Source organism: Amblyomma maculatum, chromosome 3 (assembly GCF_055883805.1).
Source record: "Amblyomma maculatum isolate TAMU_Amacu chromosome 3, ASM5588380v1, whole genome shotgun sequence".
NCBI classification, from domain to species: domain Eukaryota; kingdom Metazoa; phylum Arthropoda; class Arachnida; order Ixodida; family Ixodidae; genus Amblyomma; species Amblyomma maculatum.
The window spans coordinates 169,706,515-169,733,034 of NC_139346.1; the positions used below are offsets into that span (position 1 = coordinate 169,706,515).

A 26,520-nucleotide genomic window follows, 5' to 3' on the forward strand; every position below is an offset into this window, starting at 1 on the left:
AAACATGAGCATTCTCGAACAGGTGGTGTCCTTTCGTCAGTATTGGTTTTCGGAAGTAGCTCTGAAGACATTCCATTGCCTTAAAACTGCAGAAAATGAGAGCCGAGATGCTTCCAGCTGTACAACGCGAACGCAACCCGACCGCGCCGGCCTACTCAGATTACTCGGCGCCGCCGTTGGCGGCGCTGAACGCTGCGCTCCACTAGCGCCGCCTGGCCACTGCAGGTTGCCTATACGGAATCATTAAATCACCATAATGGTTCGCACGCGTCGCGTAACCAACCTTGTTTTAAGCCAAATAGAGAGCAATTCATTCCTTACTACTGCGCAAGCGAATTCTCATAGTTTTAACGCAATAGCGCTAAGTGCCCGTGTCGCAGAAACACTGGCGCGGCGTTGTGGTTGTGTTGCGAAAATTAGAAGAAAATAAACAAACAAACAATAAAAGTTTTGAGGAAATGTGTGGAGTCAAACACGGTTCCTTCTCAGCGCTAGGCGAGTACGCAATCACCCCACCACATAACTATAACCCCTTCCCTCTTCAGAATAATAAATGCGTCGGACGAACCGCATTGCTTCTCTCCGAATAAAGGTGAACTAATTGTATACATTGCATTATGACTGTCAACTAAAGCGTAGGTGCATCATTAGAAAGAAACTAATTACAGAAGCGAGTTGCAAAGAATGATTCCGCTTTGTTTACCTGCGATGCTGTACTCAGTCGAAAATTCCTTGGATCGTAAGGCGCTGCCGCAACAGATGGCACGAGCCGCCATCCGATTCAATGCCTTAGGCATCCATCCATCATCTTCAATGCATTGGGGTTTAAACGGTAACACGTTAAACTCGTAAATGAGAAGCTTAAGCGTCCTCCAATTTTCACTTTCAGCAAACCAATTTCACGCGAAGAATAGAAAAACTATAAATAGGAGCGTATTACCTAAATCTGGAAAAAATACTAATTTAGAAAAAGCATGTTCATTATGTGTGACACACGCTATACGTATGCATTGTTGGCTAGAGGTTGATGGCTCATAGTATCCACTACGTTTCTTTCTTCCTACCAGGCATTTCTGCTGAGCATAGCGCAGGACAGTTGCATGTCGTAAACAGCACCGCACAACAAAAAAAGAAAAAGAAAAAAAAAAGAAAAGGGTCGTAACGTTCGGCTTCGTGTCGGTGCCATTAAAAAGGGAAGATGAAGACTCGACTAAAAAGCCGGTAGCGTGGCCGATAGGTCCGTTACTATAGGACATCAGACTTCGTCTCTTCGGTGCCTAACTTCAGCTGCCGATGAATTTGTGTAGAGTGCAAGAGTAAAAACCAGTTTAGATAAGAGTCGATAGTTATATATTAAATTTCTATGCTATATTACTGACGTGCAAGCGCTGCCTATAAAAAGCCTCGCGGCTCCGGAAGCTTACTGGCAGCGCAGTGCTCCGCTCGAGGGCTACGAAAGATTGACTCGGATTCCGGATTTTGTCGAAACATGGAAAAGCAGGCGTCAAAAATCAAGAAGTGCACTGTCTTATTCTTGGAGGATGATTGACCACTATCGTAAAGAAAGGGACACAAGTGTTACAAAAGACGAGAGAGAGAGAGAGTGAGATGTGCAATGCATACCACATCTCGTGGAAGAGTCCTTGGGACCATAGGGCCGACACTGAGTAAGCGTCTGAGGTTACGTTGTCACAACTCTGAGATCAAGTTGTTGCAACGAAATGACGCATCAAGAAATTGTCATTTCTCTGTTACTATGCTTTTTACACAATCCGTGCTGTGTAATATATAATACCTTGCCCTACGAAAAACATTATATTGAAAGCAACGTAGGGATCTATGGCAGATACCGCATCAGCAGGTCCATAATACAACTAATTAATGAAGTTCTAATGGATCAGCTTGGCAACTACCGACGAAAAACACGACACTGCTCACATGTATTTACTGCTCGCCGAAAGAGTACTTATTCTGTCGCCAGGGGATTTGTATACCCTGAGTACAAAAGAACTGGATAGAAAAGAGAACACATGTCCGGCAGAATTTTCTGGAGCCAGCAAAAACTGAGACAGTTTGTTTGCCCTGGATTACGGGGTTTGAAGTCCCGGTGCGCGTCTGACTATACGGACCCCGTACTAAAGGACTTCGGATAACTTCGTCCATACCATGCGCACAACAACTACGGTAGCCTACGTTTGCTCGCACTGGGCGTCGTCATGGCCGTAGCGACGACAGAGCCCTCAACGTGGCACACGGCCCTCCCGACTTATGCGTCCGGTGCCGCGGCAGCGGAGACAGAGCTGAGCTCTGCCATGGACGTGGACGATTGCGAGGCCCTCCCCAACCTGCAGCTGGTTCGGTTGGTCATCGATATTTACGTCCTCCTACAGCTTCAAGGTAACCGTGCGCTTCGCAGAAGACTTGTTGACGCACGCTTTAACTTTCCACTTGTCCCGTGTTATATCGGTCACCTTTCCAAAAGCCGCCAAAGCGGCCTTCAGGTCGTGATCTTCCACCCCGTGATGCATCCAGAACGGCTTCAGCCTGACGTCCTGGTTGCAAGGGTCAATGACCGCACAGCGGTGGTCCTTTACGTTGAACGCCTCCGACTGTAGAATTTTACTCTTGGCTTCTTCCTTGCAAAACATCACAGATCACAGATCACTCATCTAATATGCCCCGAGGGCAACCACTTCTGGTTGCAATGACAGACGCTCGAGAGCGTCATGAATGTTTTCATTTCGGCGTGTCCCGGCTCTGACGTCGCCATGTAAAAAAAAAAAAAGAAATACAGTATGCAAGACACTCGAACTTGTTGACAGATGCGGCAAAATCAGCTGGTAGTCCTCGTTTAGTTTGACCATGTACTCCTGTTACCGAGGCCTGCTGGGAAGCTGGTCCCGCTCCGATGGAGCACATGATGCACACGTCCGTCACGCTCGGAGGCCGGAACTGGAATCCCCCTCAGCTATACGGCGCCCATTTCCTCTCGGCCACGCTACCGACGAGAGATGCGCTACTGACCGCATCTCTCGTACCGTTCCTCAATGAAGTAGTGGAACAGGATTCGGTGAACGGGAATTTTGCAGCCCGAAAAGAACCGGATAATAAAACAAATTATCAGAAGTATAGCTAACGGCGTCAGCAGTGGCTGCGGAAATTAGTTTCCAGTACCGTTAACCACCCTATGATTACGCTGAGCTTCAGCTAAAAGAGCAAAATTTATGGCAGCGGTGGGATTCGAACCCACGCCCCCGAAGAGACTGGTGCCTTAAACCAGCGCCTTAGACCGCTCGGCCACGCTACCGACGAGAGTTGCGCTATTGACCACATCTCTCGTACCGTTTCTCATGAAATAGTGGAACAGGATTCCCTGACGCGTGATTCCGTTTCCTCAACGGTAGGGTCCTCAGAGTAGTGTCACCTGGCGACAGATAGCGGAAGTATTGTAAAAACGAATAATACCGGGTTTAAAGCCTGCCGTATTTATTGCTTCCGTGGCGCAATGAATTGCCACTACTTACCTCAGCACTAAGCGATTAAAACATCTGTTCGAATCTCTGTTACAGCGGCCTTTTTTCTTAATTTCTTTTTTATTATTTTTTTACCGCAACATTAAAATAAGCTACTAAGGTCATTCCTGGGGAGTGTTCCTCTTTAGGTTACAATATGTAGTGTTTTTATTTCTTAATAGCCGTAAAATCAGCCATGAATAGAGCCACGAGGTGATGGCATGGCAATGGTGACGCTAATCAATTACCTTCACCGTAATCATTCCCTGCCTTGAGTGAGTGTATGTTGCCTCTAGGTTGCGTTCAGAGACACCTTTTGGTAACAATCGCCGTTTAACCCGCTGAGAGGCAACCAGTGAGGAGAAAGGAGTTGCGGGACCCAACCGTTGAGGAGACGGAATTACGCTTCGCTGAACGGGAGTTTTGCAATCCGGAAAGAACCGGATAATAAACCAAATTATCAGAAGTATAGCTAACGGCGTCAGCAGTGGCTGCGGAATTTAGTTTCCAGTGCCGTTAACCCCCCTATGATTAAGCTGAGCTTCAGCTAATAGAGCAAAATTTATGGCAGCGGTGGGATTCGAACCCACGCCCCCGAAGAGACTGGTGCCTAAAACCAGCGCCTTAGACCACTCGGCCACGCTACCGACGAGAGTTGCGCTACTGACCACATCTATCGTACCGTTTCTCAATGAAATAGTGGAACAGGATTCGCTGAACGAGAGTTTTGCAGTCCGAAAAGAACCGGATAATAAACCAAATTATCAGAAGTATAGCTAACGACGTCAGCAGTGGCTACGGAATTTAGTTCCCAGTACCGTTAACCCCCTTATTATTACGCTCAGCTACAGCTAAAACAGCAAAAATTCTGGCAGCGATGGGATTCGAACCCACACCTCCGAAGAGACTGGTGCCTTAAACCAACGCCTTAGGCCGCTCGGCGACGTTACCCCCTTTTTTTCCCGCTTTATTTAAAACAGAACAATATGTACGTAATAAAAGAGGGCAATCTTTGCCCTGGATGCTACTTTGTGCTCACAAAGGATCCATACATCTTTATATGACAAAGCACAAAGAACAAGAGCAGCGCTACCAATAACGAACACTACGATGACGCTGTACTACTTGATGTCGACTACACTGGTACCGCCTTTTTCCCCCCAAACATGTCTGCGTGATTTTCATTGTTTTTATGCTGGTTAATCGTCTCTGGAACTGAGGAGCGAACTTGTGCAGGCAAACGCATCGCGGAAATGAGACCACGCAGATTTCGTGTTTTCCCAGGCCATGTAATGATCTGTGCGAGACCGCCAGATCGAATACACTCCTAAAAGCAGCAGTGTCTCGGCACACGTGTCATTCGGGTGGTCAGTGATAGTTAGGAATTCCATGTCACTCCAGTTCGGGTATATGTCCACATCAAATGTAGTCCTTAATTTATGCCAGAAATGCGCTGAATTCGCCTAAAAGAAAAAGGCATGATGCAATGATTCTGGAAACTGACACAAGGCGCAGTTCGTCGACTATGTTTGTTTGACAACCACGTTATGACAGGAAACACTTTCACATGAAACCTGAAAAAAAAAAAAAATCGTTGATTGCCGTTCTCACAAGGTATTATGAAAGGCGCCTGTGTTGTTCCAGACAGGGCCCGGTAGAGTGTATCCGGAGAAATCATGTCAGTAGTGTCCCATGCAGTAAAGAGTTTTTATCTAACTTTCTTTACGCATTCGAGAGAAAAACATTCTTCGAAAAACCGAACCACCTCTTGTATCTCCCTGTAAAATTTAAGGACTCGTGATCGTGGCTGTCCCTGTACAGTTTCAAGCCATTTTCCCAACCTCCTAGTTGCGAGAAAGATTGTATTATCTCTGAAGTATCTCTGTAATTTAAGTTTCACCTCAACATTCCCTAAGCCCTGACCTCCCTTAGCAGGACTTAGAAAAAGGTTACTACGCCTATCCGTTCTAAGCCGGACTCCCATATAAATATCGCGCAAAATCTGTTCACTCTGCTCACATGAGTTTGCATGTACGGCAACACTTGTGCTGAGTACCACACAGTTGGAAACAACTCTGAATTACACACAAATGCTCTGTTCGCTTGAGGGATGGCCCTTTCGTGCCTCTGGTACACTTTCGCCGTAAGGCTGTTCAGAGAGATAGAGTTTTGTCCTGTTTGCAGGCTGTCGTTCTCAAAACACACACAAACGTACCTGCTGACTTGGTCGGTCCATGGTTTCGATTCCCAGACTCCCAGCTAGGCATCCACGCACTTTTGCGCATTCATTTTTGCAACGTACACCTTGCAAAAAATCCGTGACATGTTGTACACCTCGACGAACTTCCTCTCGGGACGTGCACACAAGAGTGAGGTCGTCTGCATAGGCGAGCACCTTCAACACATGATCCGCAAAGCAATGGCCACGAATTTCATTGTCCTTGATAATAGCTTGGCACAGGGGCTCCATGTAAAGTGCGAACAGCGCCGGCAACATGGGGCAACATTGCCTGACCGACTTGTTGAGTTGAATAGTGGGTGTGATCTCTCCTTCCATTACAAGTCGTGTGGTCACTTAATTGTAGCAGATGCCGATGTATTTCAGAAGTCGTTCTCCAACGTTGCAAATCTTGAGTAGTTTGAAAAGAAACGAGTGCTCTACCTGGTCATATGCCTTGCTGAGATCAACCTGAAGGACAGCGGCCCACGACCCGGAGACCGACATCGCCTAACAGAGAACACGCAGGCGTACAGGTGCTCAGACATTCGCCGCCCCTTGATGCCTTATGTCTGGCTTATACCCACCACTTAACCAAGAGAAAGGTCAATTAAGCTTTTGGCAGTGATTTTCGCGAGGATGTTGTAGTCAGTTGTTCGGAGGCTAATGGAGCAGAAATCGCTAACAGAATGGGGCATTGCTTGCGCGTTTCTTGGGTACCAGGGCTGCGAGGCCTTGTCGCATAGACGGTGGAAGTAGACCACGCTTCAATATGTCCTTATATAAAACACGTAAAATTGGAACTAATTGTGAACAGAATTTCGCATAGAAGACTGTACCGATCACATCTATTCCTGGCACTTGCTTCGGCTTAAGTTTACGTATAGGCCATTCTATCTCACTCCCCGTGATTTGGTCATCTGCTCGCTCCCTAAGTTCGTCACTTATCTTATTAGTAATGCGGCGTATTCCGAGATCGTTTCGGCACTGCGAATTTTGTTTTCTTTTTCAAACAGCTCTTGATAGACTTTTGTGAAGGCATTTATATTACCAGTTCTTGTATTAAGAACACTGTTGCCATCTTGCAACGCCTCAACTCAGTTCCTTTCTGTCCATTGTCTTTCTTTCGTTTTGAATATATAAGAGGCTCTTCGTCTCGCTGCTCAAGTTCTGTTCTGCACCTTGTCATAGCACCTTGATATTCCTTTTCTAAGATTGATAAGAGCGGCCCTTGAAATTTCTGATTACTTCACAGAACGATCCTGGCTACTGGTTTTCCGCTTCGATAAAGATCCAAAGCGTGTGAATCAACGCAATGTTTTGTTTCTTTTTACTTGCAGCGTTTTGCTGTCCTTTCGCGACCCGAAAAAAATTGCGCTCTTCTTTTAATTCTTCCCATGCTACCGCGTCAATTCTTCCGCTTTTTACTTTGTTCTCAATGATATTTTGAATACTCAAGCTAACGTCATTGTCAACAAGAAGGCTTTTATTAAGCTTCCACAAATTCAATGACTTGCGTTTTGTTTCCGGTTCGCCTTTTATATTAAATCCCGCTAAGACAAAGCCATGATCTGAAAACGCTACGGGTGTCACGGTGTAGCGTACATACATCGTAAACTGAAAGCTCACTAGATACATAGAACCTGTCTAGCCTCGCATGGCAGTCCCCTTGCCAATGCGTGAATCCCCGGTCTGCCGCTGGCACAAATCTGATTACGTCCTGTAAATCATAGTTCCGTACGACCTTCTGCAGTTAAACTAGGCTAAAATCTATTGGCCTTTTTTTTTTAGCAGCTTTTTTTTTTTTTTTTTTTTTTTTGCCGCCATCACGTAGTTAAAATCACCTGCCAAGATTGTTCGACAAGGCGTGTCTAGAAACTGCTCGTGCTTAGAAAATATTTCCTTTCGCTCAACCATATCATCTGGCGCATGAATGTAAACTAGCTTATATTGCTCGTTGTGAAGGAACACGTCAACACCACACACAGGTCCCTGTCCCACTCCGGAAATACAAGGAAAAAGTTAAACTTTTTACCCAAAACAACGGTGCCAGTACTCTGGCCGTATCTTGGAGAGAAATGAAAGTGAGAATGGTGCCTGAGAAAGTAATTCATCTCCTCTAACTTCACGCTTGAAGATAGCCTTGTTTCCTGCTGAAAAGCTATATCTATGTTTTCTTGTAGCAGAAGATTCAGAAGCGATTGCTTCCTTTTCCGCGTAATCAAGCTTACGTAGTTAAATGTCGCAAGTTTTAGGAAAACTGCTTTAGAAGGAGGAGCGCTGACTTTCAGAGGTATTTTTGTATCGAAGTGTACTCAAAGGGAAAGCTTCCGTCGCTGATTCTCTAACGGAATCCTCGGCGCTGGGTTGAACCTTGACCTTCTTTTAATCGCTGAATTCCGTGTCACCTTCCTCGTGTGACAGACCAACAAATATTTTCGAAAAGGGAAGGCGCGTTCGGCCACGCTACCGATTAGAGTTGCACTACTGACCACATCTCTCGTACCGTTTGTCAATGAAGCAGTGGGACAGGATTCAGTAAACGGGAGTTTTGCAGTCTGAAAAGAACCGGATAATAAACCAAATTACCAGAAGTATAGCTAACGGCGTCAGCAGTGGCTGCGAAATTTAGTTTCCAGTACCCTTAACCGCCCTATGATTATGCTGAGCTACAGCTAAAAGAGAAAAAATTCTGGCAGCGGTGAGATTCGAACCCACGCCCCCGAAGAGACTGGTGCCTAAAACCAGCACCTTAGACCGCTCGGCCACGCTACCGATGACAGACGCATATTAATGACCACATTTCTCGTACTACTCCTCAAGGACGCATTAAAACAGGAAATTCGCAGTCCGTCACAACGAGACAAAGAGTAAAAACAACTTCCGGCAGGAGTATTAACAATCAGCAGTGGCCGCGAAATTTATTGTGCAGTCCCGGTAAGTGCACAAATCCGGCCGAGCTAAAGTGGGCACAGGTTGTAGCAAAAGTTCTGGCAGCGGTGGGATTCGAACTCACGCCCCCGAAGAGACTGGTGCCTTAAACCAGCGCCTTAGACCGCTCGGCCACGCTACCTTTTTTTTTTTTTCTTTATTTCCTGGCTTTGGTTCATACCATTTCACAAGAACACAACACGAATAACACAAAACAAAGTACATATTGGCAGGTCATCATCAGCCAATGTCAGGCTGGCTTCATCTCAGTACATTAAAACTCCCGCAACGACAGCAAAGGCTCCCTTGAGAGCCATTCGGGAGGTTCAGCAGCCACTTTCTGTATGGCAATAAACCAATTCACAAGCGCAACTCTCGTCGGTAGCGTGGCCGAGCGAAAGTATATACCCGCTAGAATATACTTTCGCTCGGCCACGCTACCGACGAGAGTTGCGCTACTGACCACATCTCTCGTACCATTCCTCAATGAAGTAATGGAACAGGTTTCGCTGAACGGGAGTTTTGCAGTCCCAAAAGAACCGGATAATAAACCAAATTATTATTTTTTTTTCTGACATGATATTTATTACACGTGGTTATGTACAGAAAGGGTTATGTACTCATGCTATTTACAAAGCACTCAGCCGTTGCTGAGCTGCACAACAGAAAACACAACTAAAAGCAGGCAAAGATAAACACCATGTCACCAGCGGAAACCAATCAAGTTGAAAGTCATTTTCATCATAAATGTCTTCAGTTGCAGCATCATTCTGCTAAAATGGAGTCTAGGTGGAAACACAGGTTCAGCGTTGCGATCCAACATGCGCGTCTTCCACAAGCTATGAAGCCCAATAAGGAAAAACATGTCATATGGTTCACAATCAGATTGTGTAACAGCAAGATACCGCACACTGTACGAATTCAGAACAGTCTTTCTTTAGAGTTCTTTGCAGCACGTCCGAAAACCAGCGCCTTAGACCGCTCGGCCACGCTACCGACGTCAGTTCCGCTACCGACCACATCTCTCGTACTGTTCTTCAAGGATGCAGCTGAACAGGACTCGGTGATTTGTAAGTTTGCATCCAAAAAGAACCGGACAGTAATTAAACCAAATTATCAGAAGTATAGCTAACGGCATCAGCAGCGGCTGCGAAATTTAGTTTCCAGTACCATTAACCGCACTAATTATGCTGAGCTCCAGCGTCCGTAGGTTTTAGCGAAACCAGCGAAAATTGCGGCAGTGGTGGGTTTCGCACCCAAGCCCTCCAAGAGATTGGTGTCCTAAAGCAACGCCTTAGACCGCTCAGCAACTCTACTTCTTTTTGTTCTTGTTGCCTTACTTTCTCAGACTACAGGCTGGTCTCTGTTTCATATGTGAGGCAGTTTGCATGGAATGCCACTAATAATGAAATGCTCAAATTGGTCATCTTTTCCAATACATTGACAAACTCAGGTACTCATGCCTGTGTTTTCATAACATCAGTTATATGGCAAATAGAATCCCTAAAATATTCTCGAATAAGTCTGATATGAAGATCAGCATGGCGAACAGCTATTCGGCGTTTCCACACGCTATGCAAGCCTACTAGCACCATCATATCATACGGAACACCTTCATCATTTTCTACAGCTTAGAACCGAACTTCATGGGGTTTAAAGGAAAATATTTGTGCAAATTAAGTTCGCTGTAGAATATTACAAAAGAGAATCCCGTCCCAACAATCTATAAACACATGTTCAACAGTCTTCGACTTTCTAGACAAAATACAGTTCACACCCCATGACACAAATTTCATTCCGCCATTTTTGTCTTCACATGTACAACGCCTACATGCAATTTTAAAAAGAACGTTTTCACAGCAGGCTGTATAGGCATTCATTTTCCCGTTTCAGTACATTTTACCCCGGCCCAGAAGTGTATAATGACCGGTATACAGGAACAGGCAAGATCATTTCAATAAGATCTTTTTACAGACTCTTTCTGGTAACAGTGGTTGTATAGTCCATTGAAAAACGGGTACATAAACACCGCATTGCTGGAACCATTTCAAGAAAATAACCACACGTTCCACTAACTATATGACAAGCATGTTACCACGCTACTGACGATATATGCGCTACTGACGAGATCTATCACTGAAGCAGTGGGACAGGTCTTGGTGAACGAGAACTTGCAGTCCGAAAACAACCGGATAGTAAGCCGCATTATTAGAGGTATAGCTAACCGCGCCAGCAGTGGCTGTGAAAATTAGTTTCTAGTACCGCTAACCACATTATAATTAGGCTCAGCTACAGCGTCCACAGGTTACAAAGGAAAAAATCTTGAAACGGAGGTATTCGAACCTATGGCCCCGAAGAGACAGGTGCCTTACACCAGCGGCTTAGACCGCTCAGCCAAGCTACCTTTTTTTCTTAAATGCCTGCTTTGGCGAGGAATACAAAAAAAGAGCACAAAACGATAAAGCAGTGCCGGCGACTAATCGGCACAGGTCGATTATATCCTCTCCACGTTGACAAGGTCATTCTGTACAGAGTACCAAACTGGTTTCTCACTGAGCGTTTATATGCAGCTTTAAATTTGTCACAATGTGGATAAATTATTTTCTTGCTGGCCGGACATTGGGTTCCGTGTTTAACTATCATGTGCGTTCTCCAAACACTGTGCAACACCAGTGACATAAACAAATCACAAGGCACACCTCCCTTATTCGCAACAGCAAGACACGAAAATTATAAAGTTTTTTTGGCAAATCTTCTTTAAGGTACGCTGCGGAGCATCCCTAAGGAATGCTGCCTTTCATAAATTGAGGAATATGTGGTCCAGTATTTACGGCTTCCGACATATTAAACGATTTATGGCCCAAGGAATAAATTGCCCCTTTTCTTGTAGCCACTGTTTGACTGGGAGTGTGCGACTATGTAGTTAGGAAACGAATGTTTTCAAAGTTGACCATATGGCAATTTTCCTGACCCTTTTTAAAACATATTTTCCTGCTCCGTTTCCGTACTGCATTCGATATACGGGCATCCGAAGCACGACATCAGCAATATCATATTAGAGCCGTTTTTGCTTCACATTATTGATGTACTCCATCGAAAATTGCACTTTCAAAATCTAATATGCGCCAACAAATTCTTTCAGGAATTCTTTCAGTCCGCTGAATGTAAATTCTTGACGCGATGTAATCTGATAATACCTACTGCACACTGTATTATACAATACACACTGCACACTTGCAACATTGATCGTCAAAATAAATCTTGTCGATCACGAAGAAACGTGAATCTTGACATAATTTGTCTCAAAACTAAATAAACTAGCCCCAAGCTGCCATTGGACACCGAGCGGAAAAGGCTCGTGCGCTTCCATGTTGAGCCCCGTACAAACACAGCAAACACCCTGTGCAGCTTCTCGACACATATTCTGGACACAAACATGCCCTGCTGGACGCACCACATCTTCTTGACGAGAATAATACTGCACAGAGTCGCCCGGGTGAAAACTAAGAAATCTTTTACACGCCACTTCAATGTCTTTGACCTGATTCGTTCGTTTCGCCTTGCCAACAGTCTGTTGTGTCCGTTTAAAGTTCTAATGGTACGCCCAGATATTTATTAAGCCTGAGTTTCCACTGCACATTGTGAAAAGGGGAAGGTGTGATATCACATGTCCCGTGCCAGAAACCTCGACACTTGTTCCAATAGACAGCGCTCCCGCAGAAAGCAGTTATTCATCGTTTACAGCTTCTGTGACGCTTTCTTTATGTTCACGATGACAGCATGAAAGCATGAAAGAACCTTGTCCTTAGATGATGTTAATCGGAAGCCCCTAACTCTTTCATTGTGCAAGATGTTTAAACGAAATGGATCTTGGTATATAGCAAAGAGCAAGGACGACAAAGGACGCCATTATTTCACGGAAAAGCGCCAGGAATAGATGGGCTCGGTACAGCTGTTTATAAGAAATTATATATTCGTAATTAGTTACAATTTTTTGTGGTGTATATGAGGACATACTGAAGCGCGGAGTGCATCCTTCTTCTATGCGACAAGGCCTCACAGTATTACCCAAGAAAGACAAAATTAATGTTCCGTCTGTAAACGATTTCTTTCTTCATATTAGCCTCCTAACAACTGACTACCAAATCATCGCGAAAGAATAAGAGGCCTGACTTTGCTATTGGTTCAGTGGTAGGTATACACCAGACGTATGGCATCAATGGGCGGCAAATATCTGAGCACCTGAATTCCATGCGTGTTCTCTTAGAGGTGACGTCGGTCTCCGGGTCGCTGGCCGCTGGTGTCCTTCAGGTTGACCTGAGCACTCGTTTCTTTTTGAACTCCTCAAGATTTACAACGCCGGAGAACGGCTTCTGAAATACATCGACATCTACTACAAGGAAGTGACCACGCGACTTGTAATGAACGGAGAGGCCACACCTACTATACAACTCAACAGTTCAGTTTGGCAAGGTTGCCCCACGTCGCCGGCGCTGTCCGCACTTTACATGCAGCCCTTGTGCCAAGCTGTTCTCAAAGAGAATGAAATGAGTGGCTATTGCTGTGCGGATCGCGTGTTGAAGGTGATCGCCTATGCGGACGACCTCATCCTTGTTGCGCGTCCCAGGGTGTGCAACATGTCACTGACTTTTGCGAGATGTCCGATGCAAAAATGACTGTGCAAAAGTGCGCGGGCACGTGGCTGGGAGTCTGGGACTCAAAAGCATTGAGCTTCTGAGACATCACTAAGAAAAACACTTAACTAAAGGCTACTCTCCCTGATGCTTAGACATGCTATGGACCGACCAAATCAGCATCTACGTTGGTGTGCGTTTTGAGAACAGCTTGAGTTCCGGACAACGGGACAAAAATAACGCTATTCCTCTGAGCACCCTTGCGGCGAAAGTGCGCCAGTGGCCAGGAAGGGCCATTCCTCTAGCGAACACAGCGATTATGGGCAACTTAGTGTTTTTCCCAGCTGTTTGGTACTGCAAGTTCATGTGAGCAGAGTGAACCGGTTTTGATCGATATTTACGTGGGAGCCTCGCTTTGAACGGGTGAGGTGGCATAGTAACCTTTCTCTATATCTAGCGAACGGAGACCTGGGTTTAGTGAACGTTGAGGAGAAGCTTAAAGTACAGAGGTACTTCTTTTTCAGAAAACAACATAGTTAACATATAACGCTGTGTTTTTCACAACTAGGAGGTGCGTACTTGGGAGAAGGGCTTGGAACTATGCAGGGAGAGCCACATACATGTCCTGAATTTTACAGGTGGATACAACAGACTGTTCGGTTTATCGAAGAACTTTTTTCTCTCGAATACTTACGAAAAGTTAAAAGAAAAACGCTTTATCGGGACACTTTTGACATGCTCTGTCCGGCTTCATTCTACCGGGCCCGGTCGGTAATCTTACGTTCCGACGTGCCCAGGCCCCTTCCACAGTACCTTGCGAGAACGGCAATCTAATATTTTCTCTTCAGATTTTATGTGCAAGTGTCACTTTCAAAACGTGACACTTGCACTTGACACAATCAGCAGCGGCCGCGAAATTTAGTATGCAGTCCCGTTAAATGCACAAATCAGGCCGAGCTACAGTGTGCACAGGTTGTAGCAAAAATTCTGGCAGCGGTGGGATTCGAACTCACGCCCCCGAAGAGACTGGTGCCTTAAACCAGCGCCTTAGACCGCTCGGCCACGCTTTTTTTTTTTTTTTCTTTATTGCCTGGCTTTGACACAAATACACCGCACTGGAACTCAAAACAACAGGAAAAAAAGGAATAATATATGTACACAAAGGTAGCTAGCGTTGCCTAACACCCACTGAGGGGCAGGCATTGTCACGTTTAAAATTCCTTGAGCACCGTCAAAGGTTCCAGCTTTGACAGCCACTCAGGAGCACATGGTTGCAATTTAAGCACGTCGAGCCATCGCTGCACACTTTCACGGAAATACATGCGGGCTGGCCGTGCATCTGGATCGCAGTGATAACCAGCCATTCGTGCGCGCCATATACTGTGGAGGCACATTAACATAACCTGGTCTAACGGCATATCATCGTGGTTATCCAATGGCAAGTACCTAATGCCATGGGAATCAAGTGGCAACTGTTTTTTTATTGTCCTTTGCAGAACATCCCACAAATATACCCCCTCCCAGCAATGCAAAAACACGTGATCTATTGTCTCTGGTTGTTTGCAGATGAGACATTGGGCCCCCCACGGTAGGAACATACCCTTCTCCTCCATAAATGATTTTACACTCAAAGTACCGGTATGTAGCATAAAGAAAAACGTTTTAGCTCCCGGAGCAACTTGCATTTTCTTTACGCGTTTTAGTACATTACTTCCTGTGCCTCCATAGTATAAAGCTCGGTACAAGGGCACCGGGAACACCACTTCACAAACATCCTTGTATAATGTTCTCCTGTTAACATTACTTAAATACTCTTTCGAAAAACGTGCGCTTAAGAATTTCACACTCAAAACAATTTCCCTAAAGAAGCCAAACAGAGAACCAGGCATACATTGAGTATAAACTACGAAATCAGGCAACGCTCGACCAAGTCTCTGTTGACACACTGTGCGCAGGAATGGATCACTGGCATCCCTAAAAAACATAAACCGGTTGACAATCTGTCGCACAAACAAATGACCCAGACCAAGCCCCCCATGCTTCACCTGCCGGAACAAATTTGTCCGACTGCACCTCTCCCAACTCGAGGCCCAAACAAACACCGCAAAAACTCGATGCAATTTTTGCACATTTACACGGGAGCAATGCAACACTTGCATAACATACCATAACTTACTAATTAAAAACAGGTTGCAAACTGCGGCTCTTGCAAATATTGATAATTGAGCGCTTTTCCATTTCTCCGCTTTTTCACTGGTTTCTTTGACCTGCTCTCGCCAGTATGGCTCGCTTTCCTTGTAAAATTTCAAGGGCACACCCAAGTACTTTGCAGGCGTTGTAACCCACGACACATTAGCGAAAGTGTCGGGGGTCAGCTGCCATTCTCCGTGCCAAAATCCCAGGCACTTACCCCAGTTAACTTTACTCCCTGTGACTTTGCTAAAATGTTTTACCACATCCACTGTCCTCTTTATACTCTCCTTATTTACACAAAAAACCGCAACGTCGTCTGCGTAAGCCAACAATTTGACTTCTGACTCCTGCAGTCGAAAACCATCAATGTCATTGTTTTGTAGGATGCTTAAACACAACGTTTCAATATAAATGCCGAACAAAAGAGGGCTGAGGGGGCAACCTTGGCGCACCGAACGTCGTACGTTGATGGGGGCCCCCAGTGACTTATTGACAATTAATCTCGTAGTGCAGTTACGGTACGCCAAAGCCACTCCCTCTCGAATAACAGAGCCGACATTAACATAGTCTAATATACTTAACAGAATAGTATGTGCCACACAATCAAAAGCTTTCTCCAAGTCCAACTGCAGTAACGCAACACATGCATGAGTTGCATCGCAGCATTCGAGCACACTTCGCGCTTTGTGAATGTTCTGAAAGATAGATCGCCCTTTGATACCGCACGTTTGGTGAGGGCCCACTAGTTCGCATATAACCGTTTGTAGTCTGCCAGCAAGCACCTTCATATAAATCTTGTAATCAACGTTTGTCAGAGCAATGGGCCTGTAAGACGACAACTGCCTAAGCTTATCTGGTTGGTCAGTTTTCGGAATAAGTACTGTGTGCGACGATCCGAAAGACGCAGGCAGCGCCTTCAGTTCATACGCTTCATTAAATAAGGCACACAACAAAGGTGATAGCTGTTCCTTGAACGCTTTATAAAAAGCCGCACTCCGGCCATCAGGCCCGGGTGATTTCCCTGGGTTTAAATTTTCTATTGCCTGCTGCACTTCTTTTTCGCTTATTGGCCGCTCCAGTCTTTCTTTTTGTTCCTCGTCAATTTTTGGCATCGCGTCAAGAAAGGTTTCTTTAAAACGGTCCAAATAAACCTCTCGGGACGAAAATAGATCTTCATAATACTCCCGGAAAGCTTTCGCGATTCCTTCGTTATCAGTTTCTGTGCGTCCTGCCCAATCTACCTCTGCCACGTGATTTCGCCTTGCATTTGCTTTTTCTATTCCCAACGATCTTTTTGTCGGCGTCTCATCCATGGCCAATTTTTCCGCTCTTGCACGCACTAACGCTCCTTGGTATCTGTCTTCTTCTATCAAGTTAATCTGTTCTTTTATTTTTCGAATATCCTCTATCCATCTGCCCGGTGCCTTACATTCCTGTTCCTGTAGTTTTGCGAGCAAAGCCTTAAGCTGGGTTTCTGTAATTTTCTTCTCGTACACCAGGCAACTGGATCTGTCAATGGCTTTAATTTTAATCTGTTCCTTGCACAACTCCCACTGTTTCCAGATTTCGAGCCAAGTCCCTGGCCTCACTTTAATCAATTCATTCAATACCACGCGTCTAAAGGCATCATCCTTAAGCAATTTGTTGTTGAATTTCCATAACTCCCAGCTAAATGCATTGCTTCGTTTTTTGGTGCCGAATAAGCATTGCACCAAACAGTGATCCGTGAATGTCATAGGCACCACTCGGTATTCATTGCATGAATGAATCAAATCCAGCGACGCGTAAATTCTGTCCAGACGCGCGTGGCTAGAACCTTGGAAGTGCGTGTACTGAACGGCACGCGGTCCTTCCAAGCAATCAGCCACATCCTCCATATTCCATTCGCTTATTACCTGGCATAACATTTTAGTGCTCTTGTCTCTGAATCCGCGTGTGCTGGTTTTGTCTCGAGCATTCAGTACACAGTTAAAATCGCCCAGCAATACTACCTGCCTTTCCGTACTTAACTGCTGCATAACATTCTCGAAAAACACTGTTCTTTCCTCCACACAGTTAGGAGCGTACACACAAATAATGCGCCACTCAACACCGCTGTATACACAATCAGCCACTACACACCGTCCAGAAGAGCATGAGGAGTAGCCCTTTACAACCAGACCAGGCAGCTTTTTGACGAACAATACACACCCGGCCGATGTCCCAACTGCGTGGCTAACAATGGCGTAAAATCTAGCCGTGAAACGTCGCACCATGCTCCCGGCCTCTTCCTCCCCATCAACCTTAGTTTCTTGCACGGCAAGCACGTCAATATCGTGGTCAGTTAAGAGCCGGTGCACCTGGCTCTGCTTCTTTTTGCCTGCCAATCCCCTGACGTTTAACGTGGCTACTCTTAAGGTGGTTTCGGGCGCCATTTTCATCAAGGGTGAAGAGACCGAAAGCATGGTGCTTACCTTTCCCGTCTAGCGCGTTGCTAGACGCCGTCGTTGGATCCATCCCCGTCCGGTGCGAGCGGCTGACCCGGCAGCGGGGGCACTTTATCCGCTGCCCGTCTCTCTGATAATATGTTTGGCCGCGGACGTAGCGTGGACCGCCGGGATTGCCCCGTTTTTGCTGGTGGCTCGTCGACGCTGGGGGCTGACACCTGGTTACCTTCAGGTTCGGACTGTGTGTGGGATCGCTTGGCTGGGGCTGGGACGCTTGGCTTACGAACAGCACTGGTGTCCGAGTGGTCCTCCCCATTATCCTGTTCCATACCATTTGCCGGCTCAAGTGCCGTGCCTTCCTCATTGATAGTGAGCTCAGGGGCAGAGTCCGCTCTCCCCACATCCCTCGCAGCATTGCCGCTTTCTGCCGAGTCCACCGATGAATCCGTCTCCCGTGTCTTCGTTCGAACCTCTCCGGCACCCTTCGCCGCCTCCTCCGCCTCGACCACGTCCATTGTGAGCTCCGCCGACCGTTCCGCAGTTCCATGTCCCGCGGCCGAAGCGTACGAAAGCACACAGGCAGCCTCGTCATGTCCGTAGCGTCTACACTTTGGACAACGCGGTACCTTACATTCACGTCGAACGTGACCGGTACCGCGGCAGCGCAGGCACTGCATCGCTCGCCCAGGCACCACGACAAGGGCTAGCTCTCCGGCAACTCGCAGCTGGTGAGGCAAGTCGTCGACCTTAATGCCGGGTTTCAATTTGAGGAGCACAGTCCTCGTGGTGGACCCCTTCTCCTTGACGCCTTGAACTCTCCACCTTTCCCGGGTCACCTCGGTCACATTCCCAAACGCAGCAAAAGCCGTCCGGATGTCGTCGTCTGCCACACCGTGCAACATCCAGTGAAGTCGCAGCTTCACCTGTTGGTCTTCGGGATCAATAATGAGGCAACGGCGTCCCTTAACTTCGATTTCCTTGAAAGCCGCCAATTTCTTCGTTGCTTCGGTGCTGCTTAACGTGACCGCCCAAACATGGTTGATCTGATACGCCCCCAACGCCACAACGTCGGGGAGCGCACCAGCCTTGACCAGGGCGTCGCGGAAATCCTCGACCCTGTATGGCCTGACTCGCACATCGCCGTGCAAAAAAAGCGTGTTAAAAACAACGCGTCCGGTGGGCAAAGTTGGCAGAATAATCTGATACTCGGTATCGTCCATGTCGTCGAGCCTGTTTCCGCGGCTGGAAAGGGCCGCTATCGCCGCTCCGCTGGAGCACATGATCCTGCGACCGTTCACTACGGTGTCCGGAAGTAGAATGACCGCTCGGCCACGCTTCTTTTTTTTTTTTTCTTTATTTCCTGGCTTTTGTTCATACCATTTCACAAGAACACAACACGAATAACACAGAACAAAGTACATATTGGAAGGTCATCATCAGCCAATGTCAGGCTGGCTTCGTCTCAGTACATTAAAACTCCCGCAACGACAGCAAAGGCTCTAACCTTGAGAGCCATTCGGGAGGTTCAGCAGCCACTTTCTGTATGGCAATAAACCAATTCACACTTTCTCGAAAGTATATTCTAGCGGGTCGAGCATCCCTGTCGCAGTGATAGCCCGCCATTCTGGAGCGCCATATAGAGTGGAGGCCCATGAGCATGATTAAATCATACGGAACGCCATCTTCATTATCAATGCTTAAATACCGGATGCCGTGGGAGTCTAGTGGAAATTCTTTCTTTATCGTACGTTGCAAAACATCCCAGAAATAAACCCCTTCCCAACAATGCAAAAAAACATGGTCTATTGTTTCCGGCTGCTTGCAGATTAAACAGTGCGCCCCCCACGGTAAAAAAAAATCCCTTTCCTCCAAAAACTTCTTTACTGATAATGTTCCGGTGTGTAATTTAAAGAAAAATGTCTTAGCTCCTGGCGACACCTGCATTTTCTTTACTCTCTTCAAGACATCTCTGCCCGGACCTCCACTGTATAAGGTTCTGTACAAGGGTTGTGGCAAAACAATGTCACATAAATCGCGATACAGCTTTTTTCGTTTTACAGTGGACAAATATTCATTAGAAAAACGCACTGAAAGAAATCTTACACTAGCGACGACCTCCCTGTAATAACCAAAAATCCCACCCGTAGCTTCTTCGGTGGAGACAACAAACTCCGGCAGTAGGCGCCGTAGCCTAACTTGGCAGACGGTGCGTAAGAAAGGGTCCGAAGCACCCCGAAAAAACAAAAACCGGTTGACCACCTGCCGTAAAAACAGATGGCCGAGTCCCAAACCGCCGTCTTTTACCCGACGGAACAAATTCGTCCTGCTGCAGCGTTCCCATTTACCTGCCCAAACAAAAACGGCGAAAATCCTGTGTAACTTCTGTACGTTTATGCACGCTTCTTTTTTTCTTTATTGCCGACTTGGACATTCAAAACAAGACGATGAACAATAAAACGTACCAGCACACTTTCGCGTGACACGGCGGGTTAAATCTTTTTCAGTTTTACCAAACTGTCAAGCACATGAATCCATTGTGGCTGCTCGGGGAGATTCATATGCACTTCCCTGAACCGCACAACACTGTGTATGAAATGTTCTCGTACAGGATTGACTTGTATATCTGCATAGTTAAACTGCATTCTGGTATTCCACAAGCTGTGGAGGCCCAGGAGCATTATTGTATCAAAGGGAAACTCCTCTGTATTAGGAAAAGGTAAAAATCGTATGCCATATGCATCTAGATGTACCGACGACGGGCGCATATTAATGACATTTTTCGTACTGCTCCTCAAGGACACAATAGGAGAGGAAACTCGCAGTCCTGTGCAAAGAACTTAGAGTAAAAACAAAATACCGGCAGGAGTTAGCACAATCAGCAGCGGCCGTGAAACTTAGTATGCAGTCCCGTTAACTGCACAAATCAGGCCGAGCTACAGTGTGCACAGGTTATAAGCAAAAATTCTGGCAGCGGTGGGATTCGAACCCACGCCTCCGAAGAGACTGGTGCCTTAAACCAGCGCCTTAGACCGCTCGGCCACGCTACCGACAGTTTGTCCTCGTTTCAGGCTTCCTCTTTAACACCGCCGACACGAAGCCGCGCGATGCTACCTTTTTTTTTTCTTTTTTTTTTTTCTGTTCATACGCTGCTGTTCGCGGCGTGCAGCTGTCCTAAGCTGCGCTCAACAGAAACGCCTGGTAGGGAGAAAGAAACGCGGTGGATACTATGAGCCATCAAGCTCTAGCCAGCAATGCGTACGTAGAGCGTAAGTCACGCATAATGAACAAGACTTGTGCATGACCTAGATGGTTCTTACCTAAATGGTGAAAGAACAGCGCGAAACAAACGAGGACGAAGAAGCACGTGAACACAGGACGGGCGCTGTTCTATGTTCACGTGTTTCTTCATCCATGTTTGTTTCGCGTCGTTCTTTCACCATTTATATAATGAACAACAATGTTCTAAATAATTGTATATCCATATTTAGTTCGTACGATCCTATTTATAGGCTCCCCATTCTTTGCGAAATTCCTTAAACTGTTTTGCTTGAAATTGGTTTGCTCATTACTGTAGCTTTTATATACATTTTTATGATATTATTGGCAATGCCTGCACCTGAAACTACGCGCGCATCGATTTCACTGGTCGTGGACTTGAACCGTATATCCCAGTACAGAGTAAAACTATAAGAGGTTGGTGCGTGGTAGTGTATTCCCGGATTTAACCAAAAACTCGCGGAAACATTCGTGCGGAGAAACTGAAAAACAATACAATTTTGTTTCACAAAACTAAAGCGGAAAGGGTCTCTAAGGATGAACATTCTAGATATAAACCCGCTTTTGTAACCTTCGACAGCCGCAGTTAAATGGCTTCTATGTCACAATTGTTCTCGATAAATCCAAACTCCTTAGCTTAAAGATCAACAGCACAGATGCGAAGAGGAAGAACAAAATATAACTGATAGTCCATAATGTTGCGTCTAATTTCTTGTCACGCGAAATATAAGTAGAAATTTTTGGTTCGTCTTGGAGGTTCCATGCAGTAAGCTCCTTGAAAAGTATAAAAACTACTGAATAGCTATTAGATTTTACGCACGCGCGTAAATTATTAATAATTTATTTATTTATTTATTTATTTATTTATTTATTTATTTATTTATTTATTTATTTATTTATTTATTACACACTGCAGGCCGTGAGGCCCAAGCAGGAGTGGATTAAAAACAAATCATTACAGTGATTAGTAATATCAAAATGCGAACAAAACAGAGCACAAATAGCAGGGAATGAAATATGATAATAGCACAACATGAAACAATGCTAAACATATGGTCATTTATCAGGTCAAGAGACTGTAGGCAGGAGGCTGCCAAGCTTTTCCAATCAGTAATGGTCTGGGGAAAGAAAGTGTGTTGAAATAAGCTAGACTTAGCAAAGTACGGGGTCAGAGAAATAGGGTGGGAGCGTCAGGTTTGTCTGGTGTTCGATAGTATTAGGCACGGTGAAGGATTTATTCCAAGTATCATTAAATAATAAAAATAAAAATTTTAATCGAATAAATTTTCACCGGGACTGAAGGGTAGGCATTAAATTCGATTGCATTAGTGCAGAGACAGAGGCAGTTTGACTGTATACCTGCGAAAACATGAATCGGACACCTTTTTTTTTTTAGATTTGCTCTAGTGCGTTTATGTTGGTGATACTATATGGGTCCCATAAAATACAAACATACTCTAATTTAGTCCTTATAAAGATTTCGTACGCTAATCTTTTCACTTGGAGGGGTGGATTCTTTAGTTTATGGCACAACAAGCAAAGTTTTCGAAATGCTCACGAGCAAGTGTTAGAGATGTGTGTGTTCCAGCTTAAGTTGCTTTTTAATGTCACACCAAGATATTTGTATTCGCTAACTTCAGCAATTGGACCTGAACCCAGAAAGAAAGAGCATTTTAATGGATGAAGTTTTCTTGTAACACGTAGCAAGACGGTCTTTTCAGAGTTTAGTTTCATACCCCATCTACAACACCACGTGAGAATATTGTTAAGGGTCGTGTTTAGTATTGACTGATCGTCAGCTGGCTGGATCTCACTAAAAATAATGCAATCATCTGCATGCATACGGATCTACACAGGTTCATTAACCACATCAGCAATATCGTTACAATATACCAAAAATAGCAGCGATCCAAGCACACTGCCCTGAGGGACACCAGATGTGACACCAGATGTGTGCATTCTCCATATACATTTAGTTTATTGCTTCAACGGAGACGGCTTCAAGGATGCTTTGCCTGAAATTTTAATATGGGGTGTCACCGGCTATACAGTCTATGATTTGAGCACGATCTGACGGCCTTTTATCCAACAGTTGCATATTTGCATATTCCTTAATTTCGCTAGACTGCTTGCTAGCAGATCTTATCAATATTCAATAAAAAAAACTATGAATGAGTGTAAAGCTTATGTAACGTTGTGTGGCATAAAAGTTTGTCTGACATTTATGAGACAAGAATGATGCAGGTATACATTCACGACAACTTTACCGAAATGCCGAAATATATATGATATATAAGCCGAAATGTGATATGTGATAAAGGTGATATAAGCCGAAATGTGTCACACTAACGTTTTCCGGATAAGAATGGCAAAGCTTGCGCTATTCATTTTTAATGCTTATAAGGCATGGCCTTTCCTCTTTTTTATAGAAAACAACCCTGAATATTCATAATCTACCGGCCACCTCTACTGAAAGAATTGAGTATATGTCTCCACGCTATGCAATGTTGGGGCTGGTGCATGCAAGAAACATGTTCGAATTAATAAGCTCTGCAATGAGCGCATGTACACAAGGCGTCGAAAAAACCAATTCTAATCTCAATGCATGCATGACTTGTTAATCTCATATTCGATGACAGTATAGTTCCTAATTTGTCTGTTTTTTTTTTTTTTTTTTTTTTTTAGAAAAGACGCATTCACGTAAATAGCAAGCAAAACTCATTGTGTACGAAACATGGTGGGGGATGTTAAAACAAACAACAACAACAAAAAAACTATATGGTTCAACAGACCTCAACTTAGCATAAAACTAAAGCGAGAAAAAGAAATCATAGCATCCCATATTAAGCACCAGAAAATATACATTATTCGTGTAGTTTTAAATAAATCGCCCGGAAAGAAATCAATCCCCCCAGCACAAAGTGATCGAACTTAACAACGGGTTTATTGATAATAGGCGTAAATTTTCTGCAGTGAACCATAGTGCTTAATAAACCATAGTGCGGTGAACCATTTATTACATGCGGAGCGGAAATTGAATAACCAACACGCCATTATTCGCGTGATGTTTAGGTGAACAATACGGAGTGGAGCTAAACGAGCTATTTTCTCTAAAGTTCACCATGCGCTGTGGCCTTTATATGTTTTAATCCTAAGCAGTGAAAGTAGTTTACGCGGAAAATATTAAATTCAAATAATTGACGCTTTGTGAAAAAGGGGGCATTAGTTTATCTCAATTAATTGGACATACATTTCAGCCAGTTAGATTTCTTCAGGAGCAGCTGCCCCGGTTCGCTCCGTAGAAGTAAAACACATACAGCCTCCCGTACAGACTTCGAAAATTCAGCTCTGAATGACGAAACCGAATTTTGGAGCAGTACATAGATGGGCTTGACAGTAACTTTGTTAAAGCAATGAAATATTTAGCACGTTGTTCCTCGCCGAGACGCGCCAACGCTCTCGTAAAGCTTTCAGTTTATGAACTGGCACTTGTTCGCTCACGGAAGTCTTTTGACGCCAGCAACAGCCTGTCGCACATGCAGCGCGAAGAGACTTTTTGTGCTTCAGTGAACATTGTCGCCCACTTGGTCAGCTCACTCACAATTTATTATTCCAGTACGTAATATGCCCTTCGCCACACCCCTCTAATCTTTCGCTGCGTTTATTTTTTGTGAATGTGCGCAGGTTTTGTAATACTCAGCGAATTATAAAAACTGGGCATTGTGGAGTAATATTCCATTTGTTATCTCACATCTTTCACTGACGCACATTTTTCCATATCATTTATATTACCATGAACAGCCCAGAAGCTGAATAAGGACCTGGCTAAACGCCAGCAGCGCTGGCACATAGAGACACAGAATAGCAATGTAATCTTCAAAGCCAAGAATACGTGACCGAAATTGAATACGTATCCGAATGCCAGGCTAGAAAATAATCGAAACAAGGCAGTTCGAGCATTTAGAAGATGAAGCTTTACAGATCGATGAATCAAAAGATTTACGCCGCAAAAGCCATGAGGGCATTTGCACGTCAATGTAGCAGCACTTTTATGAAATAGGTAGCACTATATATAACATCACAATGTCCTCATGCATTCGTCCCAATAGATGCAGCATCGACGGCAACACCTTTCAGAACCGTGATGAACCAGGTCAAAAGAGATTTAGTGCGTTGAGCGGCAGAACTCTAAAATAATATTCTGGCTCTGAGGGTTCGCTACGGGAGTGCAGTCACTGTATTCTGCGTCGTTCATCGATCAACCGTGCATCACGCAGTATAGTGTGCATTGCCTCCCTTAAAATGCGACTTCAAAAGCACAACAACTAGCGCGAAGGCTGCAGACCATTTCTTGCACGTAGATTATACTGCGCCTGTACAGCTTACCAGCTCTTGAGCTCAACAAAAGCTTCCTGTTGATTCGACTTAGCCTTAGTGTCGCTTTCGGAAGCCAAAAATTTGAAGCCGGAATTTTAAGCCGATGATAACGATCGTATTGCTCCCAGAAATGTGCGCGTTGTCGTAATATGGGCAAAGCTATGCTGTCCCGCCTATAACATGTAGCGGAGCGTCCGTGTTGGAAGAATATTCATAATACGATATGTTGGACGAGATGGTTTCAGGTTTCCGTTATAAAAGCGTACCTGACGACACAAACCAAAAGAGGACACAACAGCGCTGTCACGAACACATGCAAAAGAGCCCTTTCTACTAGAAATATGCTCCCATAGTACAATACGTTGGATGAGTTGTTTTCGGACTTCCGTTATAACAGCGCACTTGACGCCTCAGACTGAAAGAGGACACAACAGCGCTGAAAAGATCACGAACACATGCAAAAAGTTCTGTTGTGTCCTCTTAGTTTGTGCCGCCGAGTGTGCTGTTATAATGGACGAATATGCACCCGCATTGGCCTTTCTCCATTGCCCTCATGGGCCTAAAACCGATTAAACCAAAGCTATATTGTTGCACGCTGCCAGAGAGCAAGGTCGCAAGTTGAAAAGGCAGCGGAGCAACTATAGAAGGATTCGAAAGCGGGCACACGTCCAGGTTCGCACTGAAATAGACTGAGAATGCTCCTAATTGTGTAGTGCGTTCGCATCTATCCAAGCAGACACCTAGATACACGATGTAACCACACAAAACGATAGCTTCTTTACTTGTCTGGAGGCGCCCGCAGTGTCTTTCACGTTTCATAGGCGACGCGGGAGAAAATTTACAAAGCCCGCATATTGGCCAGATCGCTTCTGCCCTTAACTCTACGCCCCTCGAAGGAAAGAAAGGAGCCTTTGGCTCCACTTTTGGAATACAAGTGCAGCCCATCTGAAGAT

At 45.1% G+C, this 26,520-nt stretch overlaps 5 non-coding genes across 5 annotated transcripts; all 5 read right to left on the reverse strand.

Moving 5' to 3' along the window:
* Positions 1 to 3,225: 3,225 nt before the first annotated feature.
* Positions 3,226 to 3,307, reverse strand: TRNAL-AAG (transfer RNA leucine (anticodon AAG)). Its single transcript has one exon. It is a non-coding gene; the product is annotated as a tRNA-Leu (tRNA).
* A 770-nt stretch (positions 3,308 to 4,077) lies between these two features.
* On the reverse strand, positions 4,078 to 4,159 carry TRNAL-UAG (transfer RNA leucine (anticodon UAG)). The gene has a single exon. It is a non-coding gene; the product is annotated as a tRNA-Leu (tRNA).
* Positions 4,160 to 8,423: 4,264 nt separating this feature from the next.
* TRNAL-UAG (transfer RNA leucine (anticodon UAG)) lies at positions 8,424 to 8,505 on the reverse strand. The gene has a single exon. It is a non-coding gene; the product is annotated as a tRNA-Leu (tRNA).
* A 216-nt stretch (positions 8,506 to 8,721) lies between these two features.
* TRNAL-AAG (transfer RNA leucine (anticodon AAG)) lies at positions 8,722 to 8,803 on the reverse strand. Its single transcript has one exon. It is a non-coding gene; the product is annotated as a tRNA-Leu (tRNA).
* A 12,076-nt stretch (positions 8,804 to 20,879) lies between these two features.
* On the reverse strand, positions 20,880 to 20,961 carry TRNAL-AAG (transfer RNA leucine (anticodon AAG)). Its single transcript has one exon. It is a non-coding gene; the product is annotated as a tRNA-Leu (tRNA).
* Between the last annotated feature and the right edge of the window lie 5,559 nt (positions 20,962 to 26,520).